The sequence below is a fragment of the Saccopteryx bilineata genome, chromosome 7 (assembly GCF_036850765.1).
Source record: "Saccopteryx bilineata isolate mSacBil1 chromosome 7, mSacBil1_pri_phased_curated, whole genome shotgun sequence".
NCBI classification, from domain to species: domain Eukaryota; kingdom Metazoa; phylum Chordata; class Mammalia; order Chiroptera; family Emballonuridae; genus Saccopteryx; species Saccopteryx bilineata.
In genome coordinates this window covers 79,819,836-79,831,355 of record NC_089496.1, presented here as the reverse complement: position 1 = coordinate 79,831,355, position 11,520 = coordinate 79,819,836, and the positions used below count along the sequence as shown (strand labels likewise).

Here is an 11,520-nt window from a genome sequence, read left to right as displayed (position 1 = left end):
CGTTCGAGGCTCTGGTCTACAGGCTGAGATCTCTGTGTGAATCTGGGATCAGCTGCTGATTAACCAGCGGGCCCTTGGCAGACACAATGACCCTTTTGTAAACCTTTCCCTTGCGACTTCTGCTCTGACCCATGAGTTATTTAAAAGTGTGTTGTTTAATTTTCAAATAGTTGTGGAATTCCCAAATTTCCTATTGTTTTTTTGTTTTGTATTTTTCTAAAATGAGAAGCAGGGAGGCAGAGAGACAGACTCCCACATGCGCCCGACCGGGATCCACCCAGCAAGCCCACTAGGGGGTGATGCTCTGCCCATCTGGGGCGTCGCTCCATTGTAACTGGAGCCATTCTGGCGCCTGAGTCGGAGGCCATGGAACCATCCTCAGCGCTTGGGCCAACTTTGCTGCAACGGAGCCTTGGCTGTGGGAAAGGAAGAGAGCAATAGAAAGATAGAGATAGAAATAGAACAGAGAGGAGGAGGGGTGGAGAAGCAGATGGGCACTTCTCCTGTGTGCCCTGACTGGGAATCAAACTTGGGACATCCACATGCAGGGCCTCTGCTCTACCACTGAGCAAACTGGCCAGGACAAATAAAGTGACTTCTGTGCCAATCTAAGAATGAGCTGGTTGCCAGGAGAACAACCCATGATTAGAGGTTGAAACTTTCAGTCCCAACCCCCTGACCTCTGGGAATGGGAGAGGGGCTGGAAGTTGAATCAATTCCCAAAGGCTGGTGATCTAATCACCTATGTAATGAAGCCTCCATAAAAACCAAAAAGATTGGATTCAGAAAACTTCTGGGTTGGTGAACACATGGAAATTCAAGGAGAGTGGCACACTTAGAGAGGAGGCCCTATGCCCTTTGCCCATACCTTACCCTCTGCACCTCTTCCATCTGGCTGTTCCTGAGTTATATATTTTTTTATAATAAACCAGTGATCTAGTAAGTTAAATGTTTCTCCACGTTCTGTGAACCGCTCTTGCAAATGAACTGAACTCGGGGAGGGGAGCACGGGAACTCCCCTGATTTATAGCCAGGCAGTTAGAAGCACAGGTATCGACCTGGACTTGCAATTGATATCTGAAGTGGAGGATGGTCCTGTGGGATTGAGCCTTTACCTTGTGGAATTTGATGCTATCTTCAGGCAGCGAGTGTTGAACTGAGTTGAATTGGCAGACACCCAGTTTGTGTTGGAGGATTGGTGGTGTGAAAAACCCCCCCACTACATTTGATCTTAAGTGAATAAACTTAAGTACATACCGACTAGGATCTGGTAATATATAGAAACTTTGATCCAATAAAGCTCCATTTCCTCTCCTTCATTTGTGCTATTAGTATCACATCTACATATGTTATGAGTTCAACAATAGTGCTGGAATTTATTTATGTAATTTTATATTCAACTGTTTGAGTCATAATTTATATCCCATAAAGTTCAAATGTTTAAAGTGCACAATTTAATGGGTTTTTATTATGTGATCATGTTTTTATAAGAAATTGGCCCTGGCCGGTTGGCTCAGTGGTAGAGTGTCGGCCTGGCGTGTGGAAGTCCTGGGTTCGATTCCTGGCCAGGGCACACAGGAGAGGCGCCCATCTGCTTCTCCACCCCTCCCCCTCTCCTTCCTCTCTGTCTCTCTCTTCCCCTCCCGCAGCCGAGGCTCCATTGGAGCAAAAGATGGCCTGGACGCTGGGGATGGCTCCTTGGCCTCTGCCCCAGGCACTAGAGTGGCTCTGGTCGCGACAGAGCGACGCTCCAGATGGGCAGAGCATCGCCCCCTGGTGGGCGTGCCAGGTGGATCCCAGTCGGGCGCATGCGGGAGTCTGTCTGACAGCCTCCCCATTTCCAGCTTCAGAAAAATACAAAAAAAAAAAAAAAAAAGAAAAGAAATTTAAGAGAAAAACAAACTATATTTTATTTATACACTTTTTTTTTTTTTCAGAGACAGAGAGTGAATCAGAGAGAGGGATAGATAGGGACAGACAGACAGGAATGGAGAGATGAGAAGCATCAATCATTAGTTTTTCATTGCGCGTTGCGACACCTTAGTTGTTCATTGATTGCTTTCTCATATGTGCCTTGACCGTGGGGCTACAGCAGACCAAGTAACCCGTTGCTTGAGCCAGCGACCTTGGGTCCAAGCTGGTGAGCTTTTGCTCAAACCAGATGAGCCCACACTCGAGCTGGCGACCTTGGGGTCTCGAACCTGGGTCCTCGGCATCCCAGTCTGACGCTCCATCCACTGCGCCACCGCCTGGTCAGGCTATTTATACACTTTTAATTTTGCCCAGATAGCTAACATTTTGGAGGCTCTTCATTTCTTCTGAGTTCAAGTTACCATCTGTGTCGCTTCCTAAAGGAAGATGAATTCCTTAAGTATTTCTTAAAAGGCAGGTCTACCAGAAACAAATTGTTTCAGATTCTGTCTATTTGGAAATGTCTTTGGTCTTCATTCTTTTGTCAAGTTATTTTTAGCATGTTATGTCACTTACCTGCCTTTTGGCCTCTTGTTGTTTCTGATTATGTCAATCATTGATTGTGTTGTGGTTCATCTGCACAAAATGAGTCATTTTTTTCTCTTGCTGCTTTCAACATTTCCTCTCTGTTTTTTTGGCTCTTACTAATTCAACCATGTTGTGTCTAGGTATGGATTTTTTTGTGTTTTTTTTTTAACTTGGATTTGTCGAGCTTTTCATGAAATCTGAAACATTTTTGGTCATTATTTCTTTTTTTTTTTTTTTTTTTTTTTTTGCATTTTTCTGAAGCTGGAAACAGGGAGAGACAGTCAGACAGACTCCCGCATGCGCCCGACCGGGATCCACCCGGCACGCCCACCAGGGGGCGATGCTCTGCCCATCCTGGGCGTCGCCATATTGCGACCAGAGCCACTCTAGCGCCTGAGGCAGAGGCCAAGGAGCCATCCCCAGCGCCCGGGCCATCTTTGCTCCAATGGAGCCTTGGCTGCGGGAGAGGAAGAGAGAGACAGAGAGGAAGGCGCAGCTGAGGGGTGGAGAAGCAAATAGGCGCTTCTCCTGTGTGCCCTGGCCGGGAATCGAACCCGGGTCCTCCGCACGCTAGGCTGACGCTCTACCGCTGAGCCAACCGGCCAGGGCTGGTCATTATTTCTTAAAATACTTGTTATGTATCTTTCCTCTTCTCTGGGACTCTCATGACACATAAGTTGGTTTGCTTCGTGTTGCTCCACGGGTCTTTGAAGCTCTAGCCATTTTTCTTCTTTGTTTTCTCTTTGCTCATCAGATTGAATAGTTTCTATTGCTCTGTTTTCAGGTTTGCTGAGTCTTCCTTCTGCTCAAATCTGTTGTTGAGTCTATCCAGTGAGCTTTTCATTTTGGTTACTTAACTTTTCAACTTTAGAATTGTTATTTGTCTTATTTTTAAATGGTTTCCTTTAATTCTTTGAGCATATTTAAAAGAGTTGCTTTGCCCTGGCTGGTTGGCTCAGCAGTAGAGAATCTGCCCAGCATGTGGAAGTCCTGGGCTCGATTCCCGGCCAGGGCACATAGGAGAAGCACCCATATGCTTCTCCATCCTTCCCCTTCTCCTTTCTCTCTATCTCTCTCTTCCCCTCCTGCAGCCAAGGCACCATTGGAGCAAAGTTGGCCCGGGCTCTGAGGATGGCTCTATGGCCTCTGCCTCAGGTGCTAGAATGGCCCTAGATGCAACAGAGCGATGCCCCAGATGGGCAGAGCATTGCCCCCTGGAGGGCATGCCGGGTGAATCCCGGTTGGGCACATGCAGGAATCTGTCTCTCTGCCTCCCCCGCCCACCCCTTCTTACTTTGGAAAAGTATTAAAAGAGAGAGAGAGAGAGAGAGAGAGAGAGAGAGATAATAAAATAGTTGCTTTGAAATTTTTATCTGCTAAAATTAACAACTGGGCTCATTCAGCATTTGTTTCTATTGAGAGCTTTTATTCCCTTTTTTTTTTTTAAGCGAGAGAAAGAGACAGGAAAGGAGAGAGATGAGAAGCATCAACTTACAATTGCAGCTCTTTAGTTGTTCATTGATTGCTTTTATATGTGCCTTGAAGGAGGGGGCACTTCAGCTGAGCCAGTGACCCCTTGCTCAAGCCAGCTACCCAGTGACCTTGGGCTCAAGCCAGCGACCATGAGATCATATTGACTATCCCACACTCAAGCTGGCAAACCCGTGCTCAGCCTGGTGAGCCTACACTCAAGCTGGTGACCTCTGGGTTTCGAACTTGGGACCTCAGCTTCCTAGGTCAATGCTCTGTCCACTCTGTTACCACTGGTCAGACTGAAGAGCTTTCAGTCTTGGTGTGAACCACACATTTTATTTACTTATATTTCTCATCGTTTTTTGTTAAAAGTTGAAGGATATTTAACAATATAGCACCTAGAGATCTTGATTTTTTTGCTGAGGGCTTCTTTTAGTTTGGTTTGGTTTGGTTTTTGTAACTTGTCTAGACTTAATGGGAGACTCTGTCTTCCTTACAGTGTATAAGAACTGATGTCTCTGCTCAGTTTCTTTTTTTTCTTTTTTAGCCTGACTTCCTAAGAGAGCCCCTGTGTATACAGAGCTTAGTAGTTAGCCATTGATTTGGACAGAGGTTGTGGTTAAGCACCTCAAGCCCATAACACTCTCATGACCTTCACTGAGGTCTGTGTGAGGGGCGGGGACGGCATCCAACGTTCAGGCAGTTTGCAAGTTGACCTTGGCTTTTATGCTCCTTGGGCCCTTTTATGTTTCCCTGAATGTGAATATAGTTTCCCAGTCAGCCGGAGACATGTGGAGAGTTTATTTAGGTCTTCAATTGCTGTATCGTTTCCAGAGTCTTCCTATTAAATCTCTGGCTGAGCTACCGCTCACGTCAATTGGGACAGCAGCCTCAGGCCAGCAGAACATCTCGTTTTCAGTTCACTTTCAACTGAGCTTGCTTCTTTGACTTACAGTGCTATTAAGCATGGACTTCTCACTCTCCATTCCAAACCGAGTTTGCCCCTACTTGCAGCCAACCTGATGATGTTCAATTCCCGTCCTGCCCTGATAAAAGGCAAGCTGTGTGGTGGAATAGAAAGAGTCCTTAGCAAGAAGGCTGTTGTCCTGACACAGAGTTCCGGCAGTTGTTTAGGAATAAACATCTCATGATTTGTTGTTTGCATTTGGTGGGTCTCTACAGCCTTGAAATGATTTGCTCTGGATAATTTTGTCCAGTTTTATTCTTGTGTCCTGGGAGAGAATATTGATTTGCCTACCTCTTTATAGCATCCTAGCTGGAAGTCTCATTTCTGCATATTTTAAAGTTTTTTAATACCTGTGGTCCTACTTCTCTCAAAAAGACTTCACCACCACCAGCAAGATCTCAAAGCACAAGGAGACAGGCGTTTGCATTTTATATTGGTCCTCATTATCCAGACCTTGCCTAACACTAACGGGGGTTTCTTACCTGGTTTTAGTAATAAAACTTATGCTCTTTAATGGCAGAAGTGAGTTATACACATGGCAGTTTTAAATGCATTCAATGAGCAGCAGTGGAAATCAAAAGATAACTAAGAGTTTCAAATAATCATAAATATTCCTCGCTTCATTTTCTTGGTCTGTTGCTCTCCAGTTTCCATGGGAATAAGGGTTTAAATTTCTTCTCAATCACATTGGTTTATGTTCTTAGCTTAGAGAGATAGGGGTAGCAGGTAATGGAGTGTCTCAAATAGGGCATATCTGGCCCTAATAAGTTTTGGTGAAATTAACCCAAATTTCACAAGACAAATAGATTTTGGTTGGTTAATGATACTTTAAATGTAATACATAAATGATATATTTTAAAATCTCAAACAATGCAGAAAAATACATATTGTAGAGTCTTTCTCCCAACTCTGAATGCCAGTGGCAACCACTATTACCAATTGTTTGCATTTTCTTCAAGACATATCCTATGTAGGTTCAAGAATGTGAATGTGCATGTGACCCCTTTTACACACAAGATAACACTTTTTGTGCATGTGTGACAGAGAGAGAGGGACAGATAGGGACAGACAGGAAGGGAGAGAGATGCGAAGCATCAATTCTTTGTTGCAGCACCTTAGTTGTTCATTGATTGCTTTCTCATATGTGCCTTGACCAGGGGGCTACAGCAGAGTGAGTGACCCCTTGCTCAAGCCAGTGCCCTTGGTCTTCAAGCCAGTGACCTTTGGGCTCAAGCCAGTGGACATAGGGTCATATTGATGATCCCGTGCTCAAGCCAGTAACTTTGCAGTTTTGAACCTGGGTCCCCAGTGTCCCAGGTCAATGCTCTAACCATTGTGCAACCGCTGGTCAGGCTCCAAAATGGTGATTTTCAATCACTCTTTGTATGTTTATTTAATTGGAGGTCTGCCATAAGGAGAAGCTTTCCCTTTTCTAACTCTTTAAAATTTATTCAATTATTTATATGAGCAAGGATTTATAGAAATTACTGTGGGCAATAAATGATTACCATTGTTATTAATTTTATTGACCAAACTCTACCAGATCTGGCCATTGGGGGTACTTTTACTTGTCTTCTAATTCTCATTCTTTGTTCTATTTTAAGTCCTCTAATAATTTTGAAGAATAATTAGAATATCTTAAATTTACACTTGACAATTTTCTAAAGCAATTCCAGAATTATGTGATATAATCCTTGTCAGATGAGGCTTACATTATTTCTGCACAAAATAGAATTCATTGCCTGTCCCAACAAAGTCTCGTTAAGGACATATCTGCACTCACCTACCCAACCACTGTTCACTGGACCAGCAGTGGATAACTTACTCAAACATCTGATTTTATTTATTTTTTATTTTTATTTTTATTTTATTTTAATTTTTTTATTTTATTTTTTTTTTGTATTTTTCTGAAGCTGGAAACGGGAGAGACAGTCAGACAGACTCCCGCATGCGCCTGACCGGGATCCACCCGGCACACCCACCAGGGGCGATGCTCTGCCCACCAGGGGGCGATGCTCTGCCCCTCCGGGGTGTCACTCTGTCGCGACCAGAGCCACTCTAGTGCCTGGGGCAGAGGCCAAGGAGCCATCCCCAGCGCCCGGGCCATCTTTGCTCCAATGGAGCCTCGGCTGCGGGAGGGGAAGAGAGAGACAGAGAGGAAGGAGAGGGGGAGGGGTGGAGAAGCAGAGGGGCACTTCTCCTGTGCGCCCTGGCCGGGAATCGAACCCAGGACTTCTGCACGCCAGGCCGATGCTCTACCACTGAGCCACCCGGCCAGGGCCTGATTTTATTTTTATAACTCATATCTTTGCCCTGACACAGGAAATGATTAATCAAATGTTTTCTTCTGATGATTTAAGAGACATCACTTTAGTTGTTTATAGGGTTACTCAACTGGAAGGGCACTCAACTGGAAGGTGAGGGGCTCAGAGAGACAAGAATTTTGGCACACAGCAAAAATCAGAAATCATCCAAGAGACACACTCACACTGCCCTAAAAAGAAACACTCAGAGAGGAGAGGTTCCCACAAAGCCTTGCTCTACCTGACGTCCTGTGCTTGGCTTCTATGCAATCTCTCCACCTTCTCACTCAGATCGGCACATACATATATATGTCCCTGGGTTGACTTGAATAATCTTCAGTTTCTGTACCCAGAAGACTAACTAGAACAGGGGTCAGGAAACTTTTTGGCTGAGAGAGCCATGAACGCCACATATTTTAAAATGTAATTCCGTGAGAGCCATACAACGACCCGTGTACGTTATGCATTATCCAATCAAAATTTGGTGTTGTCTCGGAGGACAGCTGTGATTGGCTCCAGCCACCCACAACCATGAACATGAGCGGTAGGAAATGAATGGATTGTAATACATGAGAATGTTTTATATTTGTAACGTTATTATTATTTTTATTAAAGATTTGTCTGCGAGCCAGATGTAGCCATCAAAAGAGCCACATCTGGCTCGCGAGCCATCGGTTCCCAACCCCTGGACTAGAACAAACCTCATTTTAAAATGGAGAGCTTGACCTCAAGCATCTTGTTCTGACTTCTACAACTTGGCCACAGAACAGGAAGCTGAGTGTGAAGGTGCTGTTCTGTTCTCATGACATCTCCAAAACAACTCTCAAGGGGAGTGTTTCAGAGGGTACTCTCAACATTCAGATCATGTTCCTCTTACCGAGGAAGAAATGAGGAAACATGAAAAGGATGTTGCCCAATGCTCTGGGAATTTTCCTTGGTTAAATTTAATCATAAATGTTCTTTTGTTCCAAAATATAAGCATGGGTAATAATATTAATTATAAAGGTTCAGAGAGAAAATTTTGGTTTTAAACACTTGATAGGTTCAAAGTATTACTGGCGATTTGGCCAGAGAAATGTTTTGATTTCTTGTATTGCCAAAATCTGTCTCTGTAAGTAGGATCAAAGTCAATGGAATTTGCTCCCTGACAGCCAGCCCTGAGGCTTGTGGGATGAGGAGCTGGCTGGACTGGCTTCAGGAAGTTACATTTCACCGTCCCAGGGTGTGGCAAGAGTCCTAATTCACCCCTCCCACCTTCTCCCATAGGTTTAAGCAACACATTACAAAAAAAGAGATGACAGCAGCAAGTCATGGTCCCAACGGGGCTCTGAACCCTTCACAATCATCCCCAGCCTCATTCATACTAAGAAAAAAGGTTCAGACTGTGAAAATCTTCTCAATCTTGAGCTGGAGTGGACCTAATAAATCAGACCTCCCTAAACCATGCTGGCAGGCTAGGGAGATTTTAAGTAGAACATCTATAGATTTTGCCCAGAACCTATTTCCCAAAGAGCATTATAGGGTCCCCAGAAAGGTATGCATCTTTTCCAAAGGACCCAACTAGTCAGTGGCAGAAGTGGGATTACTCCTTCAAAGCCTTAAACATGCTTTTAACCATTATATCATATTTATCATACCAGAGTCAGCCAGACCTGCAAAACAGCCTCCCTTGCCTGACCTGTGGTGGCGCAGTGGATAAAGCATCGACCTGGAAATGCTGAGGTCGCTGGTTCGAAACCCTAGGCTTGCCTGGTCAAGGCACATATGGGAGTTGATGCTTCCTGCTCCTCCCCCCTTCTTTCTCTCTCGGTCTTTCTCTCCTCTCTCTCTCTGTCTCTCCCTCTCTCTCTCCTTTCTAAAAAAAAATAAATTAAAAACAAAACAAAACAAAAAAAAACCCAGCCTCCCTTCATTTTAGGGAGTGGGGTAAGCAGAGTGGAGATAGCATTTTTTTTCTAATCTTTTCCTGTACATATACATATTTTTATAGTTTTTAAAATAGATTTATTGTAGCTACATATAGGTAGACTACTGATTCACTCAGCATCATATCATTAACATTTTCCCATATAAGAACTTTTCATAAATCGCTTCTTGGCCTTTTGGCTAAGATCAAGTGTATAAATGTTTCATAGAAATTTTCCTTTTTTTTTTTTTTTTAGGCAAGGGAGAAAGAGAAAGATGAGAAGCATCACTTTAGTTGTTTATAGATTGTTTTTTTGTATGTGCCTTGTCGGGTAGGGGAAGGGAAAGGGGGAGCTACAGCTGAGCCAGTGACCCCTTGCTCAAGCCAACAACCTTGGGCTCAAGCCAGTGAACATGGAATCATGTCTGTCATCCCACGCTCAAGCCAGCAATCCTTTGCTCAAGCTGTTGAGCCTGCATTCAAGCCAGTTGCCTCCGGGCTTCAAACCTGGGTCCTCAGAGTCCCAGGTCAGTGCTCAATCCACTGTGCCGCCACATCTTCAGGCTCATAGACATTATTTCTAATGGTCACACAACAACATCCCCCTAGAGAGAATGCTTCCTCCTCCCTGATTTCCATTCACTCTCAATGACTCAGAATATTGCTCTTAGCACTTGGGTAATATATTTTTACTGTTTTATTGTGAAATATATAAACAAGTCCAAAAGATACAATGTATAGTTTAACAAATAATCAAAGGTGAGCTCTCTTACAACCACTTCCCAGGCCAAGAATCAGATAAAAACCAGCCCTGGCCCTGGCCAGTTGGCTCAGTGGTAGAGCATTGGCCTGGAGTGCAGGAGTCCTAGGTTCGATTCCCGGCCAGGGCACACAGGAGAAGTGCCCATCTGCTTCTCCACCCCTCCCCCTCTCTTTCCTCTCTGTCTCTCTCTTCCCCTCCCGCAGCCAAGGCTCCACTGGAGCAAAGTTTGCCCAGGCGCTGAGGATGGCTCTGTGGCCTCTGCCTCAGGCGCTAGGATGGCTCTGGTTGCGGCAGAGCGATGCCTCCAGATGGGCAGAGCGTCGCCCCCTGGTGGGCGTGCCAGGTGGATCCCGGTCGGGTGCATGCGGGAGTCTGTCTGACTGCCTCCCTGTTTCCAGCTTCGGAAAAATACAAAAACAAAAACAAACAAACAAAAAAACCCAGCCCCTAGAACCCACCATGTATTCCCTCCCTCCTCTAGACTTTCAGCTAGAACACTGAAAAAGGTCAATTTATTATGATTTCATAACCTAATGGCTTTGCACTGTTCTAGAGAAACAGCCTTTGTCCAAAAAAGGGTCAGTTCTTTTTCCTGGGCTTTGCATATAGCTTAGAAGCATCTGATCCCCCGCCTCTATTTGTTAAAAATCACAAGTCTCTTGACAGTCATTTAAACACCGTAACTTTGCCTAACACTTTTCCTTGGACTCACTGGCTTTCAAGCCGTTTCTAATGAGCATTCCCAGATGCCTGGATCTGCTTGTCCTGCAATCCGATCTCATGTCTCCAAAAATAGCTTCCTTTTATGTTTCCTTGGCTTTCCAGATCTCCCCAGAGGTCTCTCATCTGGGCCTTCGCCTCCTGTCTAATTACCTCTGTCCTGGAATCTCTGCCAGGCAAGTCTCCCTTCTCCGGTGATGCAAACATTAACCCACTTCCGTGTCTGCTGATTAGAACTTTTTCCTACCCTAGCCGGACAGGGATACTCTCAAAACCACAGGGAGAGGGCACAGGCATTTCTGTCATGCTTCCCTACTCCCACCTGCACCTCTAACTTGAAGAAATCATGTTCTGATATTATATTACTGGGTCATTCCCTGAGGTCCTGAGACCCTGTGATGTTCCAGTATTTTTGTTATGGGTTCAACACTCATGTAAATATCATACATGTCCACTCACAGTCAGCTTTGCGCAGTGGCAGTATTGTAGCCAATGAGGTTTATCCGAGGCGCGATTATTGCTAATAGAAAACTTTTCCCGGCCCTGGCCGGTTGGCTCAGTGGTATAGAGCGTCAGCCTGGCGTGTAGGAGTCCCGGGTTCGATTCCCAGCCAGGGCACACAGGAGAAGCGCCCATCTGCTTCTCCACCCCTCCCCCTCTCCTTCCTCTCTGTCTCTCTCTTCCCCTCTCACAGCCGAGGCTCCATTGGAGCAAAGATGGCCCGGGCGCTGAGGATGGCTCTGTGGCCTCTGCCTCAGGCGCTAGAATGGCTCTGGATGCAACAGAGCGATGGCCCAGATGGGCAGAGCATCGCCCCCTGGTGGGCATGCCGGGTGGATCCCGGTCGGGTGCATGTGGGAGTCTGTCTGACTGCCTCCCCGTTTCCAAC

At 45.3% G+C, this 11,520-nt stretch overlaps 1 non-coding gene across 1 annotated transcript; it reads left to right on the top strand.

Moving 5' to 3' along the window:
- Positions 1-11,094: 11,094 nt before the first annotated feature.
- On the top strand, positions 11,095-11,236 carry LOC136311299 (U4 spliceosomal RNA). The gene has a single exon (XR_010726709.1). It is a non-coding gene; the product is annotated as a U4 spliceosomal RNA (small nuclear RNA).
- The last annotated feature ends 284 nt before the right edge of the window (positions 11,237-11,520 follow it).